This window comes from Danio rerio, chromosome 7 (genome assembly GCF_052040795.2).
Source record: "Danio rerio strain M-AB ecotype USA chromosome 7, GRCz13ab, whole genome shotgun sequence".
NCBI classification, from domain to species: Eukaryota; Metazoa; Chordata; class Actinopteri; order Cypriniformes; family Danionidae; genus Danio; species Danio rerio.
Window position 1 is genome coordinate 30,108,808 of NC_141027.1, and position 12,776 is coordinate 30,121,583.

Genomic DNA, 12,776 nt, shown 5'->3' on the forward strand with positions numbered 1-12,776 from the left:
TTCATAGTTTTTTTTTACAATGTTTATGTAATGACTATTCATTCATTCATTCTTTTATACATTCATTCATTCATTTATTTTCCTTGGACTTTGTCTCTATTTCAGAGGTCACCACAGCGGAATGAACCGCCAGTAATGCCTAGGTACATACATAATATGTTCTTTAAATATGAAACAAAATAAAGAACTAAGAAACATAAGACATAGAAATGTAAAATATACAAATGACATGGATAACAAAGTACAAACATTACAACAACAAGCATTTCTTAGAGTACATCAAATGCAAAACTGAATAAATGTGCCTTCAACTTTGACCTAAAAACCTCTAAAGATGATGCCTCCTGAATGTACAAGACAAGACTATTACACAAGTTTGGCCCTACCAAAGCAAACGCACGCTAACTGTATCCCTTAACCTAAACCTGTCCCTAACCATAAGTACATTATACCTATTATGACAAGTTGCATTAACACTTACATTATTAAAATATACATTATCTATTGGCAGTGATGTTTCCATGAAGAAACTTTAACATCCACAGGTTACACAAATGTTTCTCTTTCTAAAGTACAGAAAAATTCTGAGGATCATTAAAATGTTTTTCATGCTATGAAATTAATGGTTCTTTAAAGAATACTTGTAACCGTTATATTTAATAGTACTGTATAATAAGGAGTGGCACCCAGTAAGGTCTTGTTTGTTTGACAATAGTTAAGAAAATGATATTAAAATGATATGACGACAGTGCATTAATTCAAATAATCAAATGCAACTTTGATATTGAACAATTTTATTAACATTAATTTCAATTGAGGAATTACAGTATGTATCTAAGTATTGTAGATTGAATACAATTGTTTTTCTGAACAGCCATAAAAAGTTGCTATTGGTTATTTAAGGTTTTGAATGTATCATGCATAATAATGTGGGAATGCATCAGATCTACAAAGTAGAAGGAAATGTCCTCCAGTACACTCATTGCAAAAGAATTGATAACATGTTGATAATTGATAATGATTGATAACACAACCTTTAAATCACATCCTTCATATTAGTTCAGTTCATTGGACAAATATCTATTAATGGGTACAAAAAATGTACAAAAAATATGGTTTTTTTCAACCCAAATTTTGGTAAAACATAGTCAAACCCAATTTCTGAGTTGAATTTGTAGATAAAAATATAACTTAATGGTTTCATTATACAGCATTTTATTTAATTTTTGGTTAAAACAACAACCTGATATAACCTATAAGGAATAGGTGTAAACTGGCCTGTATAGCTTGTTTCAGTGGGGTTAAATATTATTTTGATATATAAATAAATATATAATTTCAGTGCATTTACAATGAGGTCTTTACTTTAAGAAATAACTTTATTGAAAAAAATGTATTTCATTTGTTTTGAAATATTGTTTTTTTTTTGTTCTTCAAATTGTTAATTACATTTTTACATGTTTATTTAGAAACCTTTTGTACCTTGTACCTTTTATACCGGTGACTTTAAAAACTTTTATTTTTTGCTTCAGATTTAATTGTCACAAGGTACGTCTTTCAGCCTATTTAACCAGCGATAATGTGAAATAAAAGCTTCTACAGTGGATTGCACTCTGGAACATGATTTATATCTGAAATATCATTCCCCAGTGAAACACAGATCTACTTCACACTTTACTGATACATTCCTAATCGTGCTGACAGTCTCTTACCTGTTTATAGTGAGAATATAGATTTATTTAGTAGAATGTTTATTTAATTTTTATTTTGTAGAAATGCAAAAATGCATTGATTTCAGATATTTGATATTTAATATATGTGATACATCCAAGTATGGCACATGGTTGCATAAATAAATGCTGACTCTGCTTTTAGTGGACAACACATTACGTGAAGTTGGTTGGTTTATTTATAAACTAATTTTGAGAGGATCACGTGCTCATGATTGCTTGCAGCCGGCTCCATTATTCAATTCATGATTCACCAATCAGACGATTCCTAAGCCACTATAAGTACCCCAAGTTCCATATGACAGCCATCTTCGTTTTAAAGAATCCCCCCTTCTACCACTACTTCTCCTCCTTTCACAGATGGGTGGCACGGTGGCCTAGTGGTTAGCACTTTTGCCTCACAGCAAGAACATCCCTAGTTCTAGTCCTTACCAAGCAAGCCGACGTTTCTGTGTGGAGTTTACACGTTCTCCCCATGCTCACATGGTTTCATATTGGGTTCTCTGGTTTCCTTCCACCGTCAAAAAACATGCAACCTAAGTTAATTGACTAATCCTAATCGGCATCATAGACATGCCCCTAGTAAATGGTTATCTCTTAAGAGCAATCATTATCTGTTAATTAGCTACTACAGCAGGGGAGTTCTCGAGATCTACCTGAGCTCAAACTCCCCTCTCGCCTTGCAAACGAGAGGGAGCCTCGGGGCAAGGATCTTATGAGCTTAGGGCTCTGATCTCCCGGGACAGCGTGCCAAACAAGCTTTATAAACAATCATCAGCTAAGTGTGAACTTTGAAACTGGGTTAATAGAGAGTATTTTCACAGGTTGTTAAATGTCCATTAAAGCACCACAATGTGAAATGTCAGGGAAAGTAACTGATGGAAAAGTCATTTTAAATCAATGTCTGTTTATATGGATTGTACACCTCCTGTAAAATATAACATATCTCTTTCATTTATGGTGTTAAAATGTTTTAAACATCATCTCAGAACTTTTTAATGTGCCTTTTATCAGTTTTTATCCCTATCTTTAGAAATGTGGCGATGCACACTCAAAAATGACCTTTGCTGCATCTTTAAGCTACTTATTTAAAAAAAGTTGTAACAAAATTTTTATTGTTTTATGTACATTCCACATACATTTTAACTTTAACTTAAAATAACTTTGTAAAATTAACTTAATGGATTTGTGTTGAAAACATGAAGCAATTGTGTGGAAGCCAGAGTTTTTTATAGTGTACATAATAGTTTTGTTGCTTACAATCACTAAATCAAAAGCAAGTGTTTTATGTATACAACAACCTTAATACTGCATTCAAATATATATATATTTTTTCCTTTATTATTGTTGAACCTTTTAATGAGAAAAACAAAAACACTAATTAATAATAGTATTTCCACCTATATATCAGTGAGTGCTCATGCTGAAAATGCAGAGTAAATATTTCCAAATGCTTGTCTTTGTTATCGTGAAATGCTGTTCTAATTTCCTGCAGGGATGTTTTACTATAAAGGAAATTATTATGATCATCAAGCACATGCGATTAGGTGAGGCTGACTAAGTAAATGACGAGTATGCAATTAGTCACAGTGAGTAGTTTTAGTAATCTCTGGAACAACAAGTCCTGGCCAAATTCTTGACATCTGCCATTGTTTACTTGTGATTGAACATGATAGCTTACTTTATTGACATTTGCGAAGATATCATTGGATGTTTCAGTTTCACAACAACATCAAGTGAGTTATCAAGAGCAATGGATATTGTAGAAGAAACACCTTCATGGACAAATATTTACCACTTTAATTGCTGGGCTGGTTCCCATGGTACATCTGAAAGGTTGAGTAATCTTATCAAACTAATATGTCACACTCCATATGTTACGCTAATTGATAAAAGGTAAGCGGGTACACTCTTAGAATAAAAATAAAGTTTGGAGAGGGAATGTTTCATTTTTATTTCAATTTTTTATGTTTTATTTATAAATCTCAAAACACATTGCAAAAATATACAAAATGGACAACATTAACATGTAGCAAAAAGCAAATACACTGAAGAGTCTTTTGAGCAAAAAAAACACTAGTGCAATCTTACAAACAGAAATTACAGGTCTACAATGTGCTGACCAGAACTAGTATCCAGTACTAGGCTGGGAGCAGGGGGTGGGGACTCAATCAGAAGGAGCAGGGTCAAGCTGTAGAATTTGTACTTGTTTGTAAAGGGGTTCCCACAGTTTAACTATAATAGTGCTAAAGGTTGGTGAAGAGAAAAACAAATTTTCTCTAATTTTATAAAATAAGAAACATTTCTTATCCAGCAAGTGTAAGGACTGTAAGGGCTCTTTCAGTTCCGAAGAATTAACAGTCTAGCCAGAAGGGTTAAGAAGACTAAAGTCTACAAAATTAAAGGGTAAAGTGTGGCTGGGTGGCAGACAACAAGAGGAAAATTTGCCTCCAGAAAGAAAGCAGAGAAGGACAGGACCAAAACATACTGTAACTAAAACTAGTAGCTGAACCAGAAGAACAATGTTAACTGACCCAGCCGTGTCTGTGAGTTACATTATTAATCTTAAGGTAAAAAGTAAATCCATGCAACAACAAAAAAGCCTTTATTAAAATGTAACTACCGTCTGTTAAATGATTATATAATAAATATTATAAGAGGAGAACAAAATTAAAACCTACCCTGTACTACATACAGTATTCCATTATATTTGGAAGTACGTCATCACACTGAAATAAAAACCTTTGTCTTGTTTTTTATTATCATTTTAGCAGTATAAATCCTAGCCATTTGGCGAAAATGTGTTGTTATAAAAAAAAATTATATTTTCAAAATCACAAATCCTTTGTATAAAGTGCTTTATTTTTGTAAAATGTATAATATTTTGTAACATGTTTTCAGGTTTAGCCTGTAGAGTAAATAAGCCAACCAGCACATTTTCTCCTTGTTTTTTTTTTTTTACTTTTGAGAACTGCAGACAAAATTGATAAACATTTGTGCTTATGATATTGTGGGTGCCATGTGTGTATTAGTGTAATATAAAATGTGTTTTTTGTCTATACTGAGACATTTGTATGTGTGGAAGTGTCAGTTTGTGAAATTAATGTTGTTTCTTATCACTGACTTATCCAATTATACAAAATATTAGTATAAGAAAAATTATTTTTAGATTTTACAGTAGATTCTACTGTAGAAATCTGTATCAGTGAAAGTGTAAAAAATATTAAATACTTTACATGTGACTGTATGCACAAGAAAAAGTTAAAACAAAAGAAGTTAAAACAAACTGAATAATATTTTTAAAATCCACTATAAAGAACCTTTTACCCAGTAAGAAAGTTCTGTGGATGATAAAGATTCTTCATGAAACCATCAATGCCATTAAATAAATAAATTTAACTGTACCTACTGTTCACAACATTTCCAATGTAAAATTTTAGTTGAGTAAATCTTTCTACTGCATTGTTTAAAAATCAAACAAACTTTTAAGAAAACTTTTGCTTTATATTGTAATTCAACAAAGAAGTTTTTTTCTCAACCGTGTGAACAAGTCAGACCTTTTGCAAGCAAAACTTTATTTTTCTTTTTTCCCATATGAAGAGTTGGCGAAGCTTTGTATTGTTTATGTACATCTGATCACAGAATATGCAGGTGGATCTATTATCTACACCCAAATGAGTCTTAGTAGGAGTTTCCGCACTGTTTGCACCTTTATTGCACTGTTTGCATCTCATGACACATCATTAAATCCTTTGACAACACACACCTGCGCTGGGTTTTGTGACTCATGTTCAGCCAGACAGAAAGACAACTTTGACTGAGTCATTCCATGATTGTGCCAGTTCCTCGACGTCAGTTGTTGGGATTTTTGTTACTTATGAAATATTGGAAACATATAAAACATGAAACAAATTTGTACATACTGTAATATTTACAAGAAGTTGCAGAAATCTGGCAAAATATTTTCGAATACTTGAAAATTTCAGTGTGTTTGAGAAAAGATATAGTCTTTTTAGATCATTTGGAACAGTGTTTCTTAACCACATTCCTGGAGGACCACCAGCTCTTCACATTTTTCTTGTCTCCTTTACCAAACACACCTGATTCAGATCATTAGCTCATTAGCAGAGACTGAAAGACCTGTAATGAGTGTGACAGACAAAGGAGACATCTAAAACATGTGGTATTGGTGGTCCTCCAGGAACGTGGTTGAGAAATGCTGATTTAGAGCAACTAAAAATGGATATATATATATATATATATATATATATATATATATATATATATATATATATATATATATATATATATATATATATATATATATATATATATATATATATATATATATATATATATATATGTATATAAATGGATATAAACATTACATACATAAATTGTATGTATTGTTATTTAATACTCTAAATTATTTTTATTATTATTGTTCATTTTGATTAAATGTCATTAGTAGTTTGTTGAACAAACCAAAAAAACCAAAAAAAACAAACAAATAAACACTGTGTTACATTTGCTAGGTCAGTATCTGCTAATGAAGTGTACTATCCACACACATGACATCATCGATTTCATTTCGGGCATTTATTCAGACACATCACAACAATGGCAGCATTTTTCATGAACTTTGAAACCTGTTTTCATATTCATGTGTTTTCAGTGACAAAAATGTCATTGTCATGTTAATGCCTACCCATCATTGAGGGATAAGCAATCATACTAAATTGTACAAATGAGATCGTACATATTCTTACGAATTAGCCACTACATATCAAAAAGCTTTGAATTGCCATGAGATTGTGTTGTGGTTTTTTGTTGAAGTTTTCTGAGAAAAAAGTTTTCTGAGAAACATTGTTGTGTAAACAACCCCTTAATTTTTTTATAGCATTGTAAATGAAGCACAAGCAGGAACTATCAAATAGCTGAATGTTTAATTGCTTAAAGATTTAAAGCGTGAGCTGATGTGGACAATGAAGTTTTGGACTTTGTTTTCCCTTAATGATAAAAAACTTCATTCAAACTGTGTTTACTTGTGTTATCTTTGACTACTATTGCAATTAGTTTGATGATCTGAAGCATTAAAGTATAACAAACATGCAAAAAATAAGAAATCAGTAAGGGGACAAACACTTTTTCACACCACTGCATGTGATGTGTGTTGACAGCAGATGGTAGAAGCTCAACAACAGAAGCTGCTTTGAGAAAAGTGTGTTGGTTGTATTGATTGTGTATTGATATATAACTGATAATACACAGCCAGTAGCTCTTTATCTCAAAATAAACACTGAATACTCCTCCTGAATGGGTTTATTTTGTGATAATTGCCTCCTGACTGTATGTTATTCTGCTTTTATCCTGACTATGAAATATTGCCATCACAGTGTAGGATGAAATAATTGAAATATGTGATCTTGATAAAAAGATGTATAAAACAGACGGCTTGGTAACAGGATAAACAACACAATAATATTAATAACGGCCCTGTTAAACTCTGCTGTAATCAATACCTGGGATCTGTGACAGTGTAGTTTGTGTTTGTACGAGGGTCAAAGACAAAAAAGCTTTCAGAGGTCTAAATACAGCTTTAAATTTTTCTATTAAAAACATTCACCTGTATAATTATTTACAGAAGAAAAGTTATTCAAATGTATGTCAGGCATGTTTACAACTAGAATCATTAAGAAACATTAAATAAACAGTTTACAAAAAATTTTAGTTCTGTCACTATCCCTGTACTTGTTACAAATCTTCATTCTTTAAATAGAAATAAGCTAAAATAAAATGTCATGGTACAGTAGCCATTGTACACTGTAGACATTGCACAGCCATTGAACACCATGTTATTCCTATGGTAATTAATGGGTAATATGAACTGCTTGTTTACCATGCAGTAAGGCTGGGAGGAGAGTAGATGGGGGTTGGGAGTAAATATCTCTTTAATGGACCATATTTAAGAACCACAGCGCAGCCTCAACTTATTTAATTGTAATCTTAAATCTTTAAACTTAGCCTTTTTATTTTTATTTGAATTTTTATTTAATCTTTATTTAAATACACCCATGTATAAGCCCAGCAGTTATAAGAGTTTTGATAGAAATTAATTTGTCTATTTTACAAGGTTAACAATGCAGGAAAGAAGTATTTGAAGATTTTATTGTAAAACAAAAAGAACAAATAAAAGTATACCAAACTTTGTTTTAGTAAATGCGTTTAATGATATTTGAGGTTAAACTAAATGGTTTACGTGGGTAATATTACAAAAGGTTAATAAATAAAAAAATGTACGTATGCTGTCAAAATGACAAAGATGTTGTCAACATGCTCCAAAAATGTAACAAAATTTATCAGGAAAAAAGCATGATTTGACACCATTAAATTATACGAATAGTTTCTAGTCATATGCTTTTAATTTTTGTAAAATAAAAGTAAATTCAGCATTTTACTTTATTCTTTATTTAAAAAATTAATAAATATTGTAAGCATTCGTTTTCACATAAATCTATCTACTATGATTTAACACTTTTAGACATTGTGGTGGCACAGTGGGCAGTGCTGACACCTCACAGCAAGGTCACTGGTTCAAGCCTCAGCCGGGTCAGTTGGCATTTCTGTGTGGAGTTTGCATGTTCGTCCCATGCTGGCGTGGGTTTCCTCCGGGTGCTCCGGTTTCACCCACAAGTCCAAAAGACATGCGCTATAGGTGAATTGGGTTGGCTAAATCGGCCGAGTGTATGTGTGTGAATTTAACTGTATGGATGTTTCCCAGTAATGAGTTGCAGATGGTATCTGTTGCGTGAAACATACTGTATGCTGGTAAAAGTTGGCGGTTCATTTCGATGTGGCGACCCTTGATTAATTAAGAAAATAAGCCGAAGGAAAAATTAATGAACAACATTATTATGCCTTTATTATATTAATAAACAAATATTAAAGTAGACTTATTTTATTGTGATACTTTAAATGTCTTTGACCCTTAAAAAAACTAACCATGCTTTTACTACAAATAAAACAAATCAAAAATACAGTGGTATGGACCACTGGTAACTTAAAACCAGGCACACACACACAAACACACACACATGGTTTCACATACAGTGATGCTATTTGTATTGTGTATTTCTAATTGACTTGAATAAATATCTATTATCCCAAAATTTACCAAATTAGCCCACAATGATCGTCACAGAAACCTAAATTATTAAGCGCTGACTTATAACCTTTGATCTACTCTAGAATCTTTTAAAAAGCATTATCATATAATTAGCCAGTCATGGATTCATTCAAGAACGTTTAGCCTTTTCTGTGGTTGAGATGCACAGCGCAGAGGCTGTGAGATTGTTATCTGAATGTCAGAGCAACACACAGTTCACGCATGCACACGGTCTGCAGTGCCAGATTATCCCGGTAGTGACAGGTCCCACATAGACGCACTCGCTGCCTCCAACTTTACTGGATAAGAGATAAAAGTTGCTAAAATGCCAGCGCTATTGTGACATTTCACAAGCTTCGAATGCTTCTAATACAATTCCATATTTAGTGCAAAAATTACATCCCGCAAGTCATCTTGATTATTAAAACGATGACAGTATAATAGACCAGCATATGAGTTTTCCTCGAAAAATTTCGACCTGACATTTTAATTACATGGTCGAAGGTGGATCTTTTAAAGGGCACCTATCATGCAAAATCAACCTTTGGAAGCTTTTGGGACAGAAATGTGTCTACTGTAGGTATAGTGCATACAAAGTCATATTGGAGTCAAATAAACACAACAAGTCTCTTTTTTTATTCCTGATGATAGACTAAGATCGGCGAAACGGTGGCTCAGTGGTTAGCACTGTCGCTTCACAGCAATAATGTAGCTGGTTCTAGTCCCAGCTGGGTCAGTAGCCATTTTTGTGTGGACTTCATTGTTCATCGTTGCAGTAAACTTCACAACAACTACCTTTTGTAGGGATGGTTTACAGTTTAACCCAAAGAATGACCAGTCTGGTAGATGAAGAAGTGCCGGAGTCACGAAGCCAGCTTCAACACTCGCAATGAGTTCCTAGGCCGCTCTGTTTACAATCACCAATCAATAACAATTATACTCTCACATAACGTCATTAACTGCGTCATACATATAGGTGTTCCAACCTGATTGGTTAAAACACAGATAGACTAGAAAAAATTTCCACGTGGGGTTCGTGCGTACAATTCTGAACAATATCTAAACATAAACGTCAGACATCCTTTAGACTGATTAGAGCTGACTCCAGACCTGTGAAATTGATCAACAATCAAATATAACACACACACACACAAAGTATAATCTGTTTCTTATCCAAGGCTGAGTGTACTCTCAGCCGTCTTAATCAAAACTGGTTAAAAACCGGTATAATCTACATTCAGGCAGTTATAATTACTTACTACACAAAGTCTATCTTGAATAAAAAGTAGAATCACTTTAAAAGATTTAACCGTAAAAATAGCAAAATCACTTTAGACATTTTAGACAGTATTAACTCATAGAAATAACAATAGAAACAGTTGCTTCCAGTTCTCAGCCCTCAGTTCCACTCAAGGTCTCCGTGACCTCTGACCTAGTTTGATGGCTTCTGAAAATAGGTATAAAGAGACAGGCAAATGCACTGAACATTCTTATATTAAGCAATGTGTTAACTTATTCAATAATTAAAATCAATTCACAGTTAAATACTGAGAAACAGTATGATGAGAAGGATAAACGTTGGTCCATGATGAGACGGATTGGAAAGCAGAAATCCGAATCTTTCACTTTAATAATCATTACGAAACTTCCTGGTTCGATCTTATAGTCCAGTGCATATTAAGTTTATGCAAAGATGCGATACACATCATGAGGTGCGTATGACATGACTGGAGTGAATGGCATGGCGCAAATTGACTGTTTGGTCGGTTTGCAGTAATGTGTTGTTTGCACAAATCTAAAGTTTTAAAATCTGAACTTTACCGAAAAAGTCATGCCAAGTTAACCAATAAGGAGCTTGTTTTGGAAGCAGCTGTCTCCCAGCCAGGTGCTCCTAGAGGAGTTGAAGAAACTTTCCAAGCTGGGTGTGCCTCTGAAGGATTTGATGGACTTGACATGACATGACATGAGCAGAGCTACTTTCCCAACAAAATCCATGTCAGTCATTTTGCAATAAAGCTTTAGTGATTTTGTGTATGTTGTGCGGTGAATTCACATGTGGATGAAGCAAACTTTATGCGCAAATGAAGCAAATCTTGGTCGAGGTCTGGTGTGAACGCTCCATTACTGTGGTAGTTGTGACTGTGGGTCTCTATCATGTCTGAGTTGTCAGCATAAACACATTGTGCTGTGTTTATCATGACATCTCATGCTGGGTATCCTCCTTTTGAAGATACAACCTTGAACAGTGGGTGGGGGAACCAGCTCATTTTTGTTTAAAAGCACAGACATAAAGAAGCTACAATTTCCTTGACCCCAAAATTGACATTTTCAAGAGGGTGTAATAAGTGATCTGATGGGTATTTTGATCTGAAACTTTACAGACACATTCTGGAGATGCAAAAAAACGTGTTTTACATATTGTAAAAAGGGCAGAATTGGTGCCCTTTAATTCCCACATGTGGAGATTTATTAGTTTGCCCGTTGACACTCAGTCTAGATTCATTTTGAAACTAACCCTTATCAGTTCGTAGCTTTCCCCATTAATGTGCTTCATCATGACGTGAGCAGACAATTATGCATAACTACATCCTTGGGACTATAATTAGGCTCCCTCATGGTAGGCATTTGCAAAACCATTGGCAAGAATATATATTCGTTCATTCAGCTAATTTATCACAATCAGAGTATATAACAATGTCTCATCATCACCAATGCTCCGTTGGATATGTGAGACTATGTTAATGCATTCCACACACTCTTCTCGGATCCTGTCTAGATTTTGGAATGTTTCATTTTGCATTCATAATGTTTTTTTTTTCATGTGTCATTTTTTTTTTTCATTTTGCTCAAACATGAGATGATTGTTAACATAGTTTGATAACATTTCTGTCTATTTTTGAGGAAAACAGTCTCTAAATACATTTAATGAGTAACATACATGTTGAATACAAAATCCATAAAGCCTTCCTTTGAGATATTTTTTCTGTGATGTTTAACATAGCAAGGACATTTTCACATATTTTTTTATTTATTTTTTCTTCTGTAGAAAGGCTTATTTAAATTATTTTGGCTGGAATGAAAGTATTTTTTTAGTTTTAAAAAATATTTTTAAGGTCAATATTATTAGAAATATTATTAGAAACAAAATAAATAGCAGTCATTTGCCTACTTAACCTAATCTGCCAAGTTAAATGAATAACCTAATTAAGCCTTTAAACTGCACTTTAAGCTACTACAAGTATGTATCTTGCAAAATTACTAACAACTAACCAAATTGTATGTTCTGTCATTGATTAAAAATTATGATTAAAAGTGTGTTCTCCACATTAAACAGCATTTGGAAAACATATTAAGAGTAATAAAAAAATTATAATAATTAAAAAAAATTTAATAAAAGGTCTAATTGTTGACTTCAGCTGCACATTAATTTCCTGATATCTCAGGACATTTCACGTTGTTTTATTTTTTATAAATAATTGGTCCAGATTAGATTTATTCTAGTCATGTGTGAAAGCGGTTGCATTAGTTCTGTTGACTGGAAAAACGTCCTCATCATTTGTTTCTACAATCACAATTTACTGCATTAAGATGACTACTGTTCATTTGTTTACTAACTTAGAATTACCAAAACACAGGAAAACATGTTTCACTGACCCGTCTAATGGCATTTAACTGTAATTTAAATATGTTTGGATATTCAAATCACATTCTGGTGATGTGACTCTTCCTTACTTCTCTTATAAACAATGTGAAATAGAGCAGATTAATTCAATTACTCTTAACTTAAAGCTCATTTAATTGACTATTCCATTCCGTGACGATAAGTCAAAGCTTTTTGTCTTATAAACGTTTGTTTATATAAGACCGAACATATGAAGGAT

At 33.0% G+C, this 12,776-nt stretch overlaps 1 long non-coding RNA gene across 5 annotated transcripts in view; it reads left to right on the forward strand.

The window, feature by feature from the left end:
* LOC147836005 (uncharacterized) overlaps positions 1 to 12,776 on the forward strand; it is an 80,011-nt gene that overhangs the window by 9,417 nt on the left and 57,818 nt on the right. Inside the window, exon 6 of one of the 5 annotated variants that reach the window (XR_015495778.1) lies at positions 106 to 1,880. The exons of the other annotated variants lie outside the window; for them this stretch is intronic. This is a non-coding gene — a long non-coding RNA (uncharacterized LOC147836005). Of the gene's footprint in view, positions 1 to 105; positions 1,881 to 12,776 lie in introns of those variants that run through there. 5 annotated transcript variants of the gene reach the window in all.